The sequence below is a fragment of the Talpa occidentalis genome, unplaced genomic scaffold (genome assembly GCF_014898055.3).
Source record: "Talpa occidentalis isolate TD23 unplaced genomic scaffold, MPIMG_talOcc4v2.1 talOcc4.9, whole genome shotgun sequence".
Classification (NCBI taxonomy): Eukaryota; Metazoa; Chordata; class Mammalia; order Eulipotyphla; family Talpidae; genus Talpa; species Talpa occidentalis.
Genome location: NW_023605305.1, coordinates 85,802,981 through 85,819,192, shown reverse-complemented (window position 1 = coordinate 85,819,192; position 16,212 = coordinate 85,802,981). Strand labels below are relative to the sequence as shown.

The window sequence follows — 16,212 nt, the reverse complement described above, 5'->3', positions numbered from 1 at the left end:
GTGTGCAAATATTTCTCCCATTTATTGGGGTGTCTCTTTGTTTCGGGTACTGTCTCTTTTACTGTGCAGAAACTTCTCATTTTGATGTAGTCCCAATTGTTTATATTCTCCTTTGTTCTCTTTGCTGCTGGAGGTGAATCTGCGAAGATATTTCTGAAGTTTATGTCATGGAATGTTTCCCCTATGTTTTCTTCCATGTATTTTATGGTTTCCAGTCTTACATCCATGCCCATATGTTCTTCAGTGTTGTAAGCCACCATATTAGTCACACTTAGGCTTCTATGGGTTTTCAAGGGCAGTCACCTCCTGCCACTTCTCTTTGCATGTTCTTTGGGTGATTGATAACTCATCACTGTACTTTTCAAAATATTAAGTCTTAGAGCCCCTCGCAGAATCCACATGTTCTGCCACCAGGCCAAATAGAAACTGAAGACACTCCTCTGTGCAGACTCCAGACCTGAAATTCAAGATGAAATCCTTCAGTTGGAGCCTATCTCCTTGATCGAAGGAGGTGCAGCCCACAGTATTTCATTCCATAGAGCCATGTGCAGGCTGTTGAATGTGCTGCAGTTGTGAATGGCAGGCCCCATATCCATTCTGGGTACCCCGTGCTGGCCTTCCCTAGTGCACACTTCACCTCTTCTGTCAATCTTCATGACAAATGCAGTCAGTTAAAAGAGAAGCTGGCAAGGGAGCAGTCTTGGAAAGCTTTCCAGGGAGAGAAAAGAAAGGCAGGCATCTAGGAAGGAACTGAATTTTTAAGAAATGAAATTTGTCTAGGAGCTAACAGATCCTTTCTCTCCTCTGCTAAGTAAATGTGCCCATTACCTCATCCTCATCTGAGGAGCCTCCCCCTTCTGTGTGCAGCCACAGGTGCTCATAAGCACCAAGACCATGGCAAACGTGACAGGAGATGGTCAGAGTGGCCCCATGAGCATATGTGTTTCATGACATGGGGATGACTCTTCCTTGCCCAGGATGGGAGTGTCAGCATATCTGAGTCACCTCTTGGATTGGATTGTTATTCTCCCCTCTAACTTCTCCTTTATCTCCACTGAATCCCCAATATTTTTCATGGTGTCTGACCTTGCTTATGGGCTCAATAAGCATTGCTGGATAAAGGAAGAATATGTCAGTTGGAAGAGTAGTGCTAGATCACTGAGACTCTTCAACTCCCTGAATGCACCTCTGGGTGTTCTCAAAGATGTGTTTGCACCCTGTATAACTTTCTGGAAAATTCTACCTGTTAGGATAGTCACTGACTATGAAACAGAATACTTGAGTTGGCTTGACTTGCTTCCTTATTCTCTTTTCCTGATTCTTCTGTAGAAGTCCAGATAGCCTGCATTTCAGTGCAGGAGACAAGGTTCTTGTAACATAAAGGCCAGTGACACAACAGAATAGGGCTAACCGTCCATGGATTGGCACCTGCAAATTCAACCAACTGCAGGTAGGAAGTATGGCACCACAGACCTGTGACAGTTGGGTCTTTGCTGAACATGTAGGACATTTTTTCCCCTTGTCACTATTCCCTAAAACATATTGTACAGCAACTGCCTGAATAGCATTTGCATTGTATTAGGTGTTGTAAGTCATCTAGAGATGATTTAAAGTATATGGGAGGACATGTGGTGGTTGTAGGCAAACACTACACCATTTTTATTCCTGGGACAGGTGTATTCTCAGATTTTGATAACCGCTGGAGGTTCTGGAACTAATCATCAGGGTGCCAAGGATGATTGGAAAGCCTAATGGAGTAGTGATGATTAAATTTTGCAGGAGTTCAGAGAAGAGGGAATTCCCATATCCTGAGCTGATGAGAAAGACTTTTGCTTTAGGTCTGTGTATAGGTGGTGAGAAAAATTGTGAAAAGTCTTCCAGATGAAAGGGAAAGGAGTTATAGAGAAGTTAACAGCGAGGATTGTGGACAAACCTGGCATGTGTTCCTTGCTTTATCATTTCTCAGCCATAGGGATTTAGGTAAACACCACCATCTGCCTAAACCTTAGTTTCCTCTTTTATATCATGGGAATAATTGTGACTGTGCCACATGCATTCTGGAAGGAATTAGGATTAAAAGAAACAGTAAGTGTAAAGGATTTAGAAAAATTTCAGCCCTGTAGCAAATGCTTAATAAACAATAATGAGGATGGAAGGATTCGGGGAAATGTTAGCAATGGCCCAGACTCCATGACAGGACATGGGTGGGAAGGAAAGAGACTCTTGTGCATGTGGAGGGAATTTAGGAGAACACCACCAGATAGGATAAGGGAATCAAGTCAAGAAAGCCTGGAACACTGGGAAGGAATAAGAAATAATGAAGATAGAAGCATTTGGGACAGGAAAGCAAAGGAACACTTTGCGGGGATGCTAGAAAGTCAGATCCTGAAGATCGGGTTTCACCAAACACAGAGCACAAGTATTTAAATGGTGCGCCACAAAACCTCCAAGGACACCAAGCTTACACTTGTGGGTTCATGGTGGGACAGCAGCAGCTTGTTCATGTGATTACCATATTCATGGAGCTCACAACATACCTATAGACATCAGCGTAGCAAATGTCTGGGATTGCTTTGTTAGGGTTGCAAAATGTATGTGATATAATCAAGCTTCTACTCTTTGGGGAGGGGGGCCAGAAGCAGTGAAGGTAACTTACTATTTAGGGAGATGTCCCTAATCGCACCCTATATAGGAAGCATGGAAATGTCAATTTTTGCTTCTCCTTGAAGGAATAACTATTATTCATTTGATGGCCACAAATCTTAATTCCAAATGAAGGATTTGGGAGTCAGAGGAGTTCAAATACCAGAATTAATTGGAAGCGCCACTGCCAAGCAGAAAATTTACTGCATCTCTCTGCAGCACAGTCTCTTCTTCTAAACTGGGGTTACAAATACCTCCATTTGCATTACAAATACCTCTTTTATGCATTAAAGTATGGGTGAGTGCTCAGCACAGAACCTGACCCAGGGGGTATTTGGCCTCTGCATTGCCCATAGCTGCCTCCCTCCAATGGCCCAGTAGTGCAGGGAGAATGTGAAGGTGAGCTTACTGACCCAGGTCTTCTGGGGCCTGGAGCCCAGAACCTGCCCAGTAAGCTTTGAAAATCCCCAAGAGACTGAGTGGAAATAGGGGTCAAATGCCAGCTGCCTCTCACCATGTTCTGGGTGAACGTTTCTGTGGGGCTGAAGTGGCTCCTGGCCTCGGATGCTGCCCTCGTGTTTGCCTTTAGCAAAAGGGACACTTCACATGTTTGTTTGTTTTTATCACACTTAGTTTATTTAACTTAAGGGATGACTGTTGATTCTAAGATCATGTTCTCTTTATGATTTCTCACAGAATACAGTGATAGTGGGAGGGTAGGTGGTTATGGGCTTGGGCTTGGGTTTCTACCTCACTGGGAAAGGAAAACTTTGGCAATCCTAGGTCAGCTCCCAAAATTTCTCTGAAAATTTTATTGTATCATAATCCAAGAGGGTAAGAATGCTAGCCTGGGGGAGCAGCAAACTGTCATTTTGCTAGTTGGGGCACGAAAGGCAGCCAGTGGCCTTTACCCAGGGATGTTGGTCCTTGGGGGTGTGCAGAAGGCTAGGTCTTGGGGAAGGAAGGAGTCTAGCCTACTGAGTTGTGGATCATTTCAAGTGGCAAGCGCAAGATTAAAAACACAGCCCCCTTCGCCCACCAAAAAAAAAATAAATAAACCCAGCCCCACCTCCTTGCATTGAAATACCCACACTCCTGTGCTAGGTGGTAAAGTGCCTGCAAGTGGGGTGTTGACCTACCTGCTGAGGGAGTCAGGGACTCAGTCTTCCCAATTCAGTTAGGACAAGAGGGTAGTCAATGCCTCTCAGGAAGAGCCTCAGAGAATGGTCGTGAAATGCTCCAAAGCCCAGGCCTGACCTGTCCTGAGCATGGCCTCAAAGCTGTCTTTCTGGTTATGGTTGTGACTTTGGTGAATCACACAGGAAATCAGGACACCATTGGGATTCACTCTCTGGAGCAAGGTGCTGCAAGGAAAACAATTCACCCTTTGGTAAGGGGCTGGGGGTGGCAGTGAAGAATAAAATGTCTGCATGTAGGTAAAGAAAGATGGCAGAGCCAGCATACAAGCTGACAGATGGCAAGGCCTCTGGGTTCACTTACTGACTATTCCTGCATAGCCCATTGCTCGAGGTGCCCATAAAACAAACACACTGGTATTTTGAAAGACTAGATTTGATAAAGACCTCAGATGTTACTGAATTAGGTAAAACATGAAGAAGTGACAGCCTATAAAAAGAAAGAAAAGCAACCTGGATCTGTTTTCTTTTCCTACATTCAGTGAAAGATAATTACAGACACGTCACTCAGGAGCAACAGAACTATTCATTTATTATCAGGGTTAGATCCTAGGAATAAATTGACACCCTTACCTGTGTGTCCTTTGTGATACAACTTAAGGACAAGGGTGTTATTCAGAACATGAACTGTCATTCCTGGAAAGACTTTGAAAAATTATAATATAGATTGATCCACCAGACAGACATGAGGCCCATTTTCCTTATCGTGAAGAGTGTGAAATATTTAACAGTGTCTGTGCCTAGAGTTCTAGTCAAAGTCAGATAATAAGGCAAGTGCAGAGAAAATAATTAGAACTTAAAGGACCCAAAAAGACAAGTCCAATCTTCTTACACAGATGCATGAGTCATAAATTTTTTATTGTGAAAGGAACACTAAAGATCAAAATTTGAACTATTATCAATTGGGTTGCTGATTGGACCCTAAGAAAACCAAATCTAACTCTGCTCATCATCCCGCCACTTTATGGCTTTCCCAAGGAAAATCACATCCAGTGCTAACAGTACATTATAAATAGCAATCAAAATATTGAAAAGCTCTGACATAAAGACAGGGTTAATCACAAGGCTCACTGAAGCCTCCATTCTTAATTTTACCTGGCCTGTCTTTCTCTTTCTACCCCTATCTAAATCTGTCCCCAGTATCTCAAAACATGAGAATAAGAAAAGAGAGGTGACAAGGCCCCCAAAGGAGTGCATGTTTACTCCCCAATCTGGGGACACTGAATTAGTACAAGGGAGGCTGACAGCCTCTCCCTCCATGACCTGACCATGACATCTGCTTCACACATAGACAGGAAGACAGAAGTGCAAGGCATAATTACCTTGATCACCAATGACCTCCTTGGCAATGCTTTCCTCAGTCAGGTGAACATTTCCTGACTTGCAGAGGGCCAGGGAAGAGGAGGGTCGAGGACACAAGTCTCTAATGTAGGGAAGTGTTTCTTCCTCTACAACTACAATACCCACTATGTGCTGAAAATGGCCTACACACCAGTGCTGTTCAGAGAGCTTTATGTGCAACATCTCATTTAATATTTCCAGAACCCTGCAGTGTTAACATTATTATGCCCTTGTTACAGAAGAGAACACTGGGCTTAGTAAGTCTCATCTACTCTGGCTATCTCCACAGCGTTTAAATACCCACCATGAGGCAAAGTCACCTACTACTGGCATATAACTATAAATTCCCTTTCTCTACCACCCTCACCTAGCAGCTTGGGTCTGACCATGATTAAGTTCCTCCTGCTGCTGAAAATGGGGTTTCCCAGACATACTCAACAGAAAATTTTTTGCACCCTTTGTAGGGGTGGTTCTCAGCTACGTTGACTGTATTCTGTAGATGACAGAAAATATCTGGGCTGGGTTGCCACATTTGGAGAGTGGTACTATTGTTAGGCCTATTGAGACCAGGGATGTTGTTAAACATCCTACAGTACATAACACACACACATATGAATTATCCAACCTAAAATGTCAAATGTCAGTAGTTCCAAGAATAAGGAATCCTACTTGTTGTCACAGTAAATTGAACTACTTCCTACATTAACCTTTAGATATCTGTAGCAAGCACTGCAAACATGCCTAGCCCCTCTGCCCCATAGACACCCCATACTTACCATGCATATCCTAGTCTTCTGTTACCTTCCTGTTTGAATACTCCCATTTTCTAAAAATAGAGGTTTCGAAGACAAAGAGAACTACACAAGAGAAACACTAGTGAATGAAAAAGCCAGCACGAGAGCTGAGATTACCTCATTCCTATTTCAACTATTTTCAACTTTCATCATGTCTGATCTTTCCTCCATTCATGGGGAACAGATGAACAATACATTGTCTCTCTTCTCAACAAGTCTATACTCCAGTGAAAATACCCCAGTGTATTCTTACCTGTGTACAAGTTGTCTCCTCCATTGTCATTTAATTTGCTTAACTATACTTTTGAAGGCAATGAAAAGATTCTAATAATCAAGACCCTTAAAGAGAGTATGACTACTTTCTTATCAAATACAAGTCTGTGTGTAAATATTGCCAGTACCAAATAGAGTCCAGAAATGGACCCACAAACATACAGTCCACTGACTCTGACAAGGTACTAAGGCAATTAAGTGGGAAAAGAAAAATCTTTCCAATGAATGGTTTTAGAACATTTGGCTTGTCATATGCAAAAAAAAAAAAAAAAAGAAATTTGAAACTTCATGCTATCAACAAAAATTGTTAACTCAAAATTGATAATAAACCTAAATGTAATGTAAAATTACAAAACTTCTAGGGGGAAAAAATGTAAGATCTTAGTGACCTTGGAGTTGGCAAAGATTTCCTAAATACTACAGAAAAGGATGAACTGTAAGGAAAGAAAACAATTTGCATTTCAAAAATCGAAAACTTTGCACTTCAAAATATAAAAGCAAGCTATATATTGGGAGAAAATATATCCAATACAGAACTTACATCTAAAATATATAAAATAACTCATCATTGAATGATAAGACAAACCTTTTAAGGAATAGAAAAGAGATTTAAATAGAAATTTCACAAAATAAATGTTCAGGTGGCAAAAAAAATACATGACAAGATGTGGAACATCTTCAGTTGCTAAGAAAATGCAAATTAAAGCCGCAATAAGATACTACTGCAACCCACTAGGATGTCCACAAACTTAAAAGACTAACTTAACCAGCATTGTCAAGAATACATAGAAACTGGACTCTCATACACAGCTGGAACACATAGTAGTAAATTCATTTTGTAAAACAGGCTGGCTATTTCTTGTAAAAAATTAAAGATATACCCATTATTCTAGTCACCCCCTCCAAAGTACTAACCCAAGAAAAAAAAAAGAAACAGCTCCATACCCGCTGCCAGGATAGCTTTATAATAGCTATATTCAGGATAGCTTTATTATCACCAAAACTAGAAGCAACCTGAATATTCATCAGCAGATAAACACATACAAAAGAAAGGAAGAAGTTACTGATAAGCATAAGATAGCAAAATCTCAAAATATTCATGCTTAGTGAAAGTCAGATGCACCATCCCCCACCAAAAAAAAAAAAAAAAAAAATCACGATTCCATTGGTAGAAAATTCTAGGAAATGTCAATAATCAATAGATCAGAAAGCCAATCAGTGGTTGCCTACATGGGGACAGGGACTTTTAAAGGAGCAAAAGGAAACCTTTGGTGTGATGGAGTGAAATGAAGTCGGACAAAATGGATGTGTGTGGTAATGTTAGGGCAGGATTCTGTCAGGTAACCAGGCAGCACTCAGAGAGGAGGAGAGAAGTTCTTTATTTACGCTGGCAGGCTTTACACCAGCGGGCCCAGGGACATCCCTCTCCAGAGTCTGAGCCCTGAGCAACTAGGTTACAGAGTATTTATTGACTAAAGCAAGGGGTACAATCATCTGGAAAAGCATGAATCTGATGTGTGTGGCCTTGAGGGCACTTATCAGTTGTTCCCTAAAACTTTCAGTCTACAGGCTATGTCCCAACTTCAGCTGATCAATAGGTCAGCCTCACATTTTCCACTTCAGTAGTAGTTAGCCAGCCCATCCACAAGCAACTGTAAAGGCAGCAATTGCTTAGAAACTGCACTTCAGTGCCATCAGCGGCCTCATCTGGGGTCATTTTATCATTAAGTGCAGATTGAGGTACCCCTGTCAGTCCAGAGTCCTCCTCCAAGGAGGTGACAGGAGCCACAGTTTGCTCAAACACAGTGTCTGATCACGTCTTTCCCACCCACAGAACCTTGCAATACATCATTCTCCAATTTTGTTTCACATCTGTATCTGTGCCCCTGATTGAAGTCTTTGGAAGCTTATTTGTTTTGACTTTCTATCATCTCTTTCCTGGCCAAAAAATAAGAGAATCTTGCATCACATGAAACCACAATTCATCAGGACATAGGTTTCCCCACAACCTTCTTCCAGGGTATAGGTGAAATGAGTTAGAGAGTTAGAAATTTACATGGACAGTGTTTGGGAGGATGACGATGGGGCTCTCTGACAGATGCTTCTCATCTTACCTTCAGTTTTCTCTGTCTGTATAAACAGAAAGTGGCCATGACTTTTACAACATCAGCAGCTGCTATAGTAGAAATAATGCCAAACTTGCAATCAAAGCCTGATTTGTGTCATTTCCTAAGCTGGATGATTTGGGGCAAGCTTGTTAACACTTGTGAAAATTACAGTTTTCTCTCCTGTAAGGTGGGATAACTGCCTGAAGTGTTTAATAAGAAATTTTCTTGGGCCTCCCCTGGTGGCGCAGCGGGAGAGCGCTGGGCTGCAAAGCTGCCCCGCAGCCTCTGCAGCACCAGTTCGATTCCCGGCCAACAGAAAGAGGGTCCCATAGGGCGCGCAGACCTCTCCTGCTGCCCGCTGTTCCCCTCAGCAGTGTATTTCGTCAGTCTGCCTGTTCTGTTCCCTGCTATGGCTCTGGTGAATTCTCTCACCCTCCCGTGCTTCTGACTGTACCCAGTGCTTGTATAAATAAATAAATAAATTTTAAAAACATTTTTTTCTTTAAAGAATTTGATACAATAAGTAGCCATCATATGAGCCGCTGGGATCATAAAACCTGAAGCCAGACAATCTGATTTTAATCCTGACTTTACCATTTTTCCAAAATTCTGTGACTCTGTCTCTTCATCTGTAAAACAGAAATAAGAACTGAACTCGTAGATTGGTATGTGGATTAAATTAGTGTATGTGTGTATTTATGCATTATATATATATGAATGTATATATAACATTTACAACTGTTCCTGGCACACAGTGAGGTGTGTCAGCTACATTATTATATTAGCATTATTATAACAGTTTTTGCTGTGATGTATGACATATAATACATGTTGGATAAGTAGTAGGGATTGTTCATGTAAATTCTTCTGTTTCTTTTGGTTTTCAAAGCCAATTCTGTCCCCTACAGCCATCCATGAAGTACTTCCAAGAAAATCCAAACATCCTTCAGATCATAATAAGGATGACAGATTTTTCTCTGTGTGTGTGTGTGTGTGTGTGTGTGTGAGCACACGCGCGTTTGCTTGTATGGGTACATGTTGCTCAGCAAAGCAAACAGAATAATAACTAACATATTTTAATTATCATGTATGTCATAGATGCTGCTTTGTAAATGAAAGTTAATTAATTCTGAGTACTTGCTGTTTCTTCTATCCTCCTACTAGCTCAGGAGCAAGCATGCTCTTTTTTATGTAAACAATGTGGGTATTTCTAAAAAGGAGAAAGCAGGGTGCCAGCCACACAAGAGCAATTTCATGACTGGATATGTAGACTTAACCAGCTGCATTCTACCCACAATGTGTATCCTGGAAGACATGTGATGTCTCCTTCCTGTAATGTTAGATAGACCGTAGTTTCCTCCAGCTGCTATCTTTCAGCTTATCCTTCAAAAAAAAAAAAAATGGTATAAACTTTTAGAATTGGTAAGTTTGTCTCAGCAATCCTCTGGCACATTCCTGATAGAATGGGTTCAGTAATTTATTTGACTTAATACCTGGCTTTTCAAATTTGTTAGGCTTACACTAAATCCTGCATGGAAATCTGATTCATAAAATAAAAAAGAAGCAGTGCTGAGAGGTGTAATTCAAGAAATAAGGCCGCCCAGTCTACCTCACGCAGCTCTCCCTGAAGAACCTCCAAGAGTCCCCAAATGTTCATAAGATCACACTTGGGAAACATCTGCCTTAAAGGTACTTTCTTGACTCAGTTTTCCAAAGAAGCCACTTCATCATATTTATGTATTTCCTAAAAAGTCCATACCTACTTGGGGCTTTCTGTCTATTCAATCATGTTGTATTTATTTTTTTTAAAGATTTATTTATAAAAGCACTGGGTACAGTCAGAAGCATGGGAGGGTGAGAGAATTCACCAGAGCCAGAGGGGAGAGCAGAACAGGCAGACTGACAAAGTACACTGCTGAGGGGAGCGCGGGCGGCAGGAGAGGTCTGCGCACCATGTGGGACCCTCACCCAGCAGCTGGGGATCGAACGGGCACTTCAGAGGCTGCACTCAGCTTCACAGCCCAGCACTCAAACCGCTGCACCACTGGAGAGGCCCTCATGTTGCATTTAAATTAGCTACTTCCCAGAGTGAAAAATCCTAAATTTTTCAATAAGTGAAAAAATCATTCCCATTTCTCTAGTGGTGAGAATGATTAAGAAAAGGAGATGAACTTAAATTTTATGATTCTTTAATCTGAAAAGATAAAAGCAAAACTTTGAACAATTCAATCTATGAAGTCATCATGGACCTGGAGAGGAGGAAGATGGAATTTTTCAGCAAATTCTTCACTATTACATCAAGGAGAGTCCTTTCTTGTACCTTGACAATCACTATTCATGCAGAATGCGAGAATTTCTTCCTTTTTTTTTTTAAAGCATTTTAATTTTTTTTAAAGATTTTTTTATTTATTTATTTATTTATTTATTTATTTATACAAGCACTGGGTACAGTCAGAAGCGCCGGAGGGTGAGAGAATTCACCAGAGCCAGAGCGGGGAGCAGAGCAGGCAGAAGGACCGAAGTACACTGCTGAGGGGAGCAGCAGGCAGCAGGAGAGGTCTGCGCGCCATGTGGGACCCTCCTCTGGTGGCCGGGGAGCAGCCAGGGATCGAACCAGCGCTGTAGAGGCTGCGGGCAGCTTCACAACCCAGCGCTCAACCGCTGCGCCACCGGGGAGGCCCTTCATGAAGCAAATATGGAAATTACTTTGCAAGAGACAAAGATGATAAAACTAAATATTTACTGCTCTATCTTGGGTTGGCAAACCAGTGACACATTTGCCCTCATTCCCACCTTCAATGCCCAGGACCCTGAAATGATCACAGCATAAGTGCAGCCTCAGGTTTCTTCACAATAGAGAATTCCAGCAAGCCGCTACCAATTAATTACTCATCGTTGGCATATGAGTTGAAGTCTTTATCATTCAGTGATCAAGTGACTTCATCCAGCCACAAGATTTTACATATGAGACAATAGATACTGATAGGGTGGATGGTTAGCCCAATATCATAAAGCTAACTAGGGACAGATAGCAATGTACTGTCACCAGCACAACTTGGGGTCCATTACATGGGGATCTAAGAGCATCTCCTAGCCTTTTAAGCATGAGTTTGTTTCCCAATGTCCATTCCCTACAGCTTTTCAAAGTTGATGTCACTAATAGGAGATATAGGAGATTGCACCTTGCAGATATTAAGTGCACAAGCTTTGCCTGGTCAGGTAGAACTGGCCTGATATTCTTGCTTTGCTACCTGCTTGCTACATGATAGCCAGAATGCCATCTTTGGACCTCTTTGGACCTCAGTCTCTTCACACATAAAATAAATGCCTCCCTACAAGAATGCTACGAGATTAACTCTGAAAGTACCTAGCACAGGGTCCAAAAGTTGACAGGTAAAATATTCATCCATAAGAGTGTTACATTCTTCCCTTCCTTCTTTCCTTTTCACATGTGGTTGCCAAATTATTAGGTCCTTGATCCTTTAGTACTTAACCCTTCTGAGGCTCTTTCTTCATTTTTAAAATGAGGATCCCACTAGTACTGGCTATAGTGGGATTAAAGAAGCAGTAGCAAATTCAGTTCACAACATGGATATAGATCCCACTGAGAAACTTCTAGAAGATCAGCTTAAATGTCTTGCTCAAGAGGCTTTTGCCAGGAATATATATTACAGCCAAGGGCACTACAATGCAAATAAGATAGCTACAGTCAGAAAGGCCAGGTCTCTTTCAAGAGCAAATCCTTGGCTGGTAAGTGGAATAGTCATTGGATTTCAAGTTTGCAAACCCTGATTCTCACCGAACTTTTCATGATCCTGCTCTGTGACCTTTGGTAGGTTACTTAGTCTCTCTGGGCTTCCAGGTAATCACCAGCCTACCTTATAGCATTGGCAACCCAACTGAAAAACAACCCAGGGATATATGAAGACTCTACAGTTAGAAGGCATCATATTTACTAATTTTCCTGGGTCAAACAAACAAAAAACAGGAGGACCTACCCCCTAGAGTTTGAATTGACTCTGGTTTACCTTTATTCTCTTACATACATTAATGCCATTTTATGTAAAGACTTTTTTTTTCACTTAAGAATTGGAACTGTGACTGCCCTACTTAAAGTCAAGAATGTCTCCAAGCAGCCATCTCTAACTCCCACACATATAGCCAATTAGAGGGTGCACAAAGATTCTGGGCCTCAAAGAATCTTCTTCTGATCTTTACAGTAAAGACTTCTGTGTTCAGAGAGTTCTTGAGTTCTTACCTCTAATTACCTAGTTCAACCAGGACAAAATGTGACACAAGACTTCCTTTTAACCTATCCCCCATCACAAACAATCCCACACACTCCAGACCCTTTGGGTCAAACAACGCAGAACTGCCCCCGCAAAGCCTTTGTGAGTTCCAAGGACATGGTAACAGTGGTAGTGCCAGTTCTGATTGCCCATTTGGATCAGGAGCAAAGAATTTCCAGAATGGTATGAAAGCACTAGAAAATTGAGAACAAATTCTTTGAGCTATTAGGTATCAAGCAAACAATAAGATCAGTCCTCTTCTCTTGCTAGTTATAGGAAAAGAGATACATTTTTCCCTACAAAGAAAGTGAAAGGATGACACCGTGCTCAGTTACCATAGCAACGTAGAGCCACTTCAGGCTCAGTTCATCCTGTCACTGTGGAAGACTCGAGGAAAAAGAACACCACCACTAAGCTTCCGGTTTTTGTCAAATATTTTGAAGTGACATTTCATGGCATGAGCCTGAAACAACTTTTTCTGAGGGGAAAAGAGAGGAGGACGTGAGAGGGAGATAGAGAGCCCAAAGAGCTGGGGACCCTGGGGACATGTTTGAGAGACACTGACAGTGGCTGATGTGGTCAGCACCAATGAAACTAAGAGGGAAGGAAAAGAAATAATGAATATTTATTGAGTGCCCACCACAGACCTGCTGCTGTGCTTAATAATGAACAGTCTGTGGCCTCACAGAGCTCTCTGTCAGGAAGCAAGAGATGAGGAAGCTAGCAGTTCCAATATGGGAGCGCAAGTGCAGACAGCAGGTGGCCAGAGGTGCTGACCTGGGGGCTTGCAGGAAATGGGTGGAAGGGATATTTCCCACAGGAGGTGACTACACTGGGATCTGAGGAATGGGGAGGGAAAACCAGAAGAAAACATTCCGGGACTTCCCTGATTAAAGGTCAAGGTATCCAAAGGTCTTGAGAGAGAAATCAGGGGCTCAGGGGTCTGTAGGAAAGTCATCATGGCTGGCCTGGAGAGTTGAGGAGGAAGAATGGCTTTTGCTAGAGAAACTACCAAGAACTAAATTGTGTTATCTCTTATAACAAGTTATATCAAGAGGTTTGGATTTATCTGGAAGGCAGTGAAGATCCATTAGGGTATTTAAGCAGTTTTTTGAGGAGTGAACGTAATGGCAGACAGAATGAGGGAGACACTGTATAAACTCAAGAGAGTGGGTGATGGACCCCTAGACAGTGAAGAGGCATGGGTAGGGAGTCTAGAAGTTCTATCAGTTAGAGCCATCAGAATTTACTGGGGATGAAAAAAGAAGAAAAATCAAGCCAGGTTACTGGACAGTTGAGTAAGCCGCAGGGTCATGTTTAAATGGGGGTCAGTAATGGAGGAGGGGGTTGGGAGCATTTTGATGGATTGTAATGAACCTCAGCTTATGAAACAGGCCTAGTAGAGCACCATGAGAAGGTGACATATGGAGCTAGGACACAAGAAGAAAGTTTCTATAGTGAAGTCATGTGTAGAAACCACCAGCAGGCACATAAGCACAAACACAGCAAAACCATTCAGAACCTTCTCTTTTCTCCATTTTCAGTGACAGGTTAATTCCTTATGCATCTTTCGTTAGTGCTACCTGCACACAAGAAATCACAGGTTACCCGTAGCGTTGGGGGAAGAAGGAATATGTGTTCTCCTATTGTGATCTGTCCCAATATCCAGGAGCTTAGCTCTTAAGCAGCTCAACGCTCTCAGTCTGGTTTGGATTAATTGATAACAAGATGCCAAAGTGGGACTTGATGCAGTGTAGTGAGGATGCGATGTGGTCTGTATAGTCGTTCCTGGTGAATGTTCCTAGTCAACCAACTAGAAGACAACAGGCTAAGAGATTCCATCTCTGCCCACTTATGTGTCATTTATGCTCTGTCCGCTCTTCCACCAAGTTCGGTGCTGAACTCATCATCGGCTAATAGACCACAGGCCAGCTCCAAAGGCTGGGCTCATCCACACATAGACCACACAAGAGCTTCACTTCTGCTATTTTAACTGCCAGAAATGAGTGTGAAGTCAGAGAGTTTGGATTTGAGACCCAGCACCATGGCTAGCTAATGTGTCTTCATCTTAAACAAGTTTCTTAATTCTCAGAGGGCTTCCTTCTCTGTTGCATGGATGATAATGATGATAGGGAACCCCATCTTCCAATTGATGGTGAGAAGACTTGGGAAAGAGATATGAAAGCTGAACCCACATTGGGACTGACTCTCATAGGACTGCTGGGTTGTAAAAAGAGCAGGCAACCTCTAGCTCCTTCATCATGCTGTCCTGTAGTTCTAGAACCTTCTGGAAGGTATTTCTTGGCGTCAGCTTGAATCTTCTTTCAGGAGAGAACTGAGGTCTGAGAATTTATAATTTTGAGTGTGATGGGAGAAGAGTCTGCCAGGCATTTCTTCTCCCATACAGGTAAGACATGAATAAAGAAAATCTCCTCTGTAACTTCACTATTTGCTGTGACCATCCAAAGTAGCCTGAGCTCAGTTCCTAAACTTACTTACTTAATTTCTACTCCCTCTAGTAAACAGTGAAAGTCCCCTCTGCAGTAGGAGAAGAAATATGGATTTGGATTCAGACAAGCAGTATTCAGTACTGACATTTACTAGGTGTGTGGTGTTAGGTAAGTCACTTAACTTTAGGAGTGGCTATTTCCTCATCTATAAAACAGATAATCCTCCTCAAACATTCTTACAAAAATTAGAGATCAGGCATGAAGTGACCAAGCCCAGAGCAGGCACCTAGTAAGCAAGCACTACATTTTTTTTCCTTTCTAATAACTTACAAAAAATAAAATCAGAGGCTATGGTTTTTAGACCCTTACCACACCCTGTCTCAAGCCTCCTATGAATTTCTGTAGCTGTATTATGATTTCCTTCCATCCTGACAGAAGCATCTGAATTCAGTGGTTATGAAACCAACCGATACCAGAGGACTGGGGAAAATCCTTTCTGAGTTGAGCCCTGCAACTGCTCACAAATCTCAGCCAGCATCACTCCTGCTGGCATCTAGAATTCACCCCTGCACCCCAGAGCACCCCGAAGGAGCAGGTCCCAGGAGAGGGTGCCTCAGCTCTGCAGGCAGAGAAGGTGGGAAGCAGTGAGTAAGAGAGAGTTGTTGGGCTGGACCCATGATCCCCACACTCGTTTGCACCCAGTGGCTGTGTAAAGGGTGAATGAAGGGTATTTGGTTTTAATTGGGAAATGCTATCTATTGTCCTAGGCTCATTTAAAAATCCATTAGTATCAGGAAGTGGACAGATTAAGCAATGAGGAAGGGAAAAGAAAAAAACCGTCAGCTCCCTGTTTTGTAGGGAGCCAGGGGCCTGTCTAAGCTTCACCAGCCAGGGCTGTGCTGAATGCTAAGAAGCTGCTAGCATGGATTTGGAGATGCTGGGGGGCAGGGTGTCTGAGCCAGTTTCACAGATCTGGGCAAGCATGTCATTTGTGCAGCTTCCAGAGGTGGCGCTGCAGAGCTGCCTGCTACACATTCCAGATGTGAGCAGCTGATCCTGGCCGCTTGGCAACTTATGCCACCAGCTGCAAGCCAGCTCTCTCAATCCCTGCACACACC

General features: G+C 42.4%; 1 protein-coding gene and 1 long non-coding RNA gene across 6 annotated transcripts in view; both read left to right on the top strand.

Annotated features, from left to right (window-relative positions):
* Nucleotides 1-16,212, top strand: part of ATP10B (ATPase phospholipid transporting 10B (putative)) — a 342,867-nt gene that overhangs the window by 159,644 nt on the left and 167,011 nt on the right. The gene's annotated exons all lie outside the window — the stretch shown is intronic.
* Nucleotides 15,019-15,722, top strand: LOC129145102 (uncharacterized). Its single transcript, XR_008550164.1, has 3 exons — nt 15,019-15,051; nt 15,164-15,262; nt 15,530-15,722. It is a non-coding gene; the product is annotated as an uncharacterized LOC129145102 (long non-coding RNA).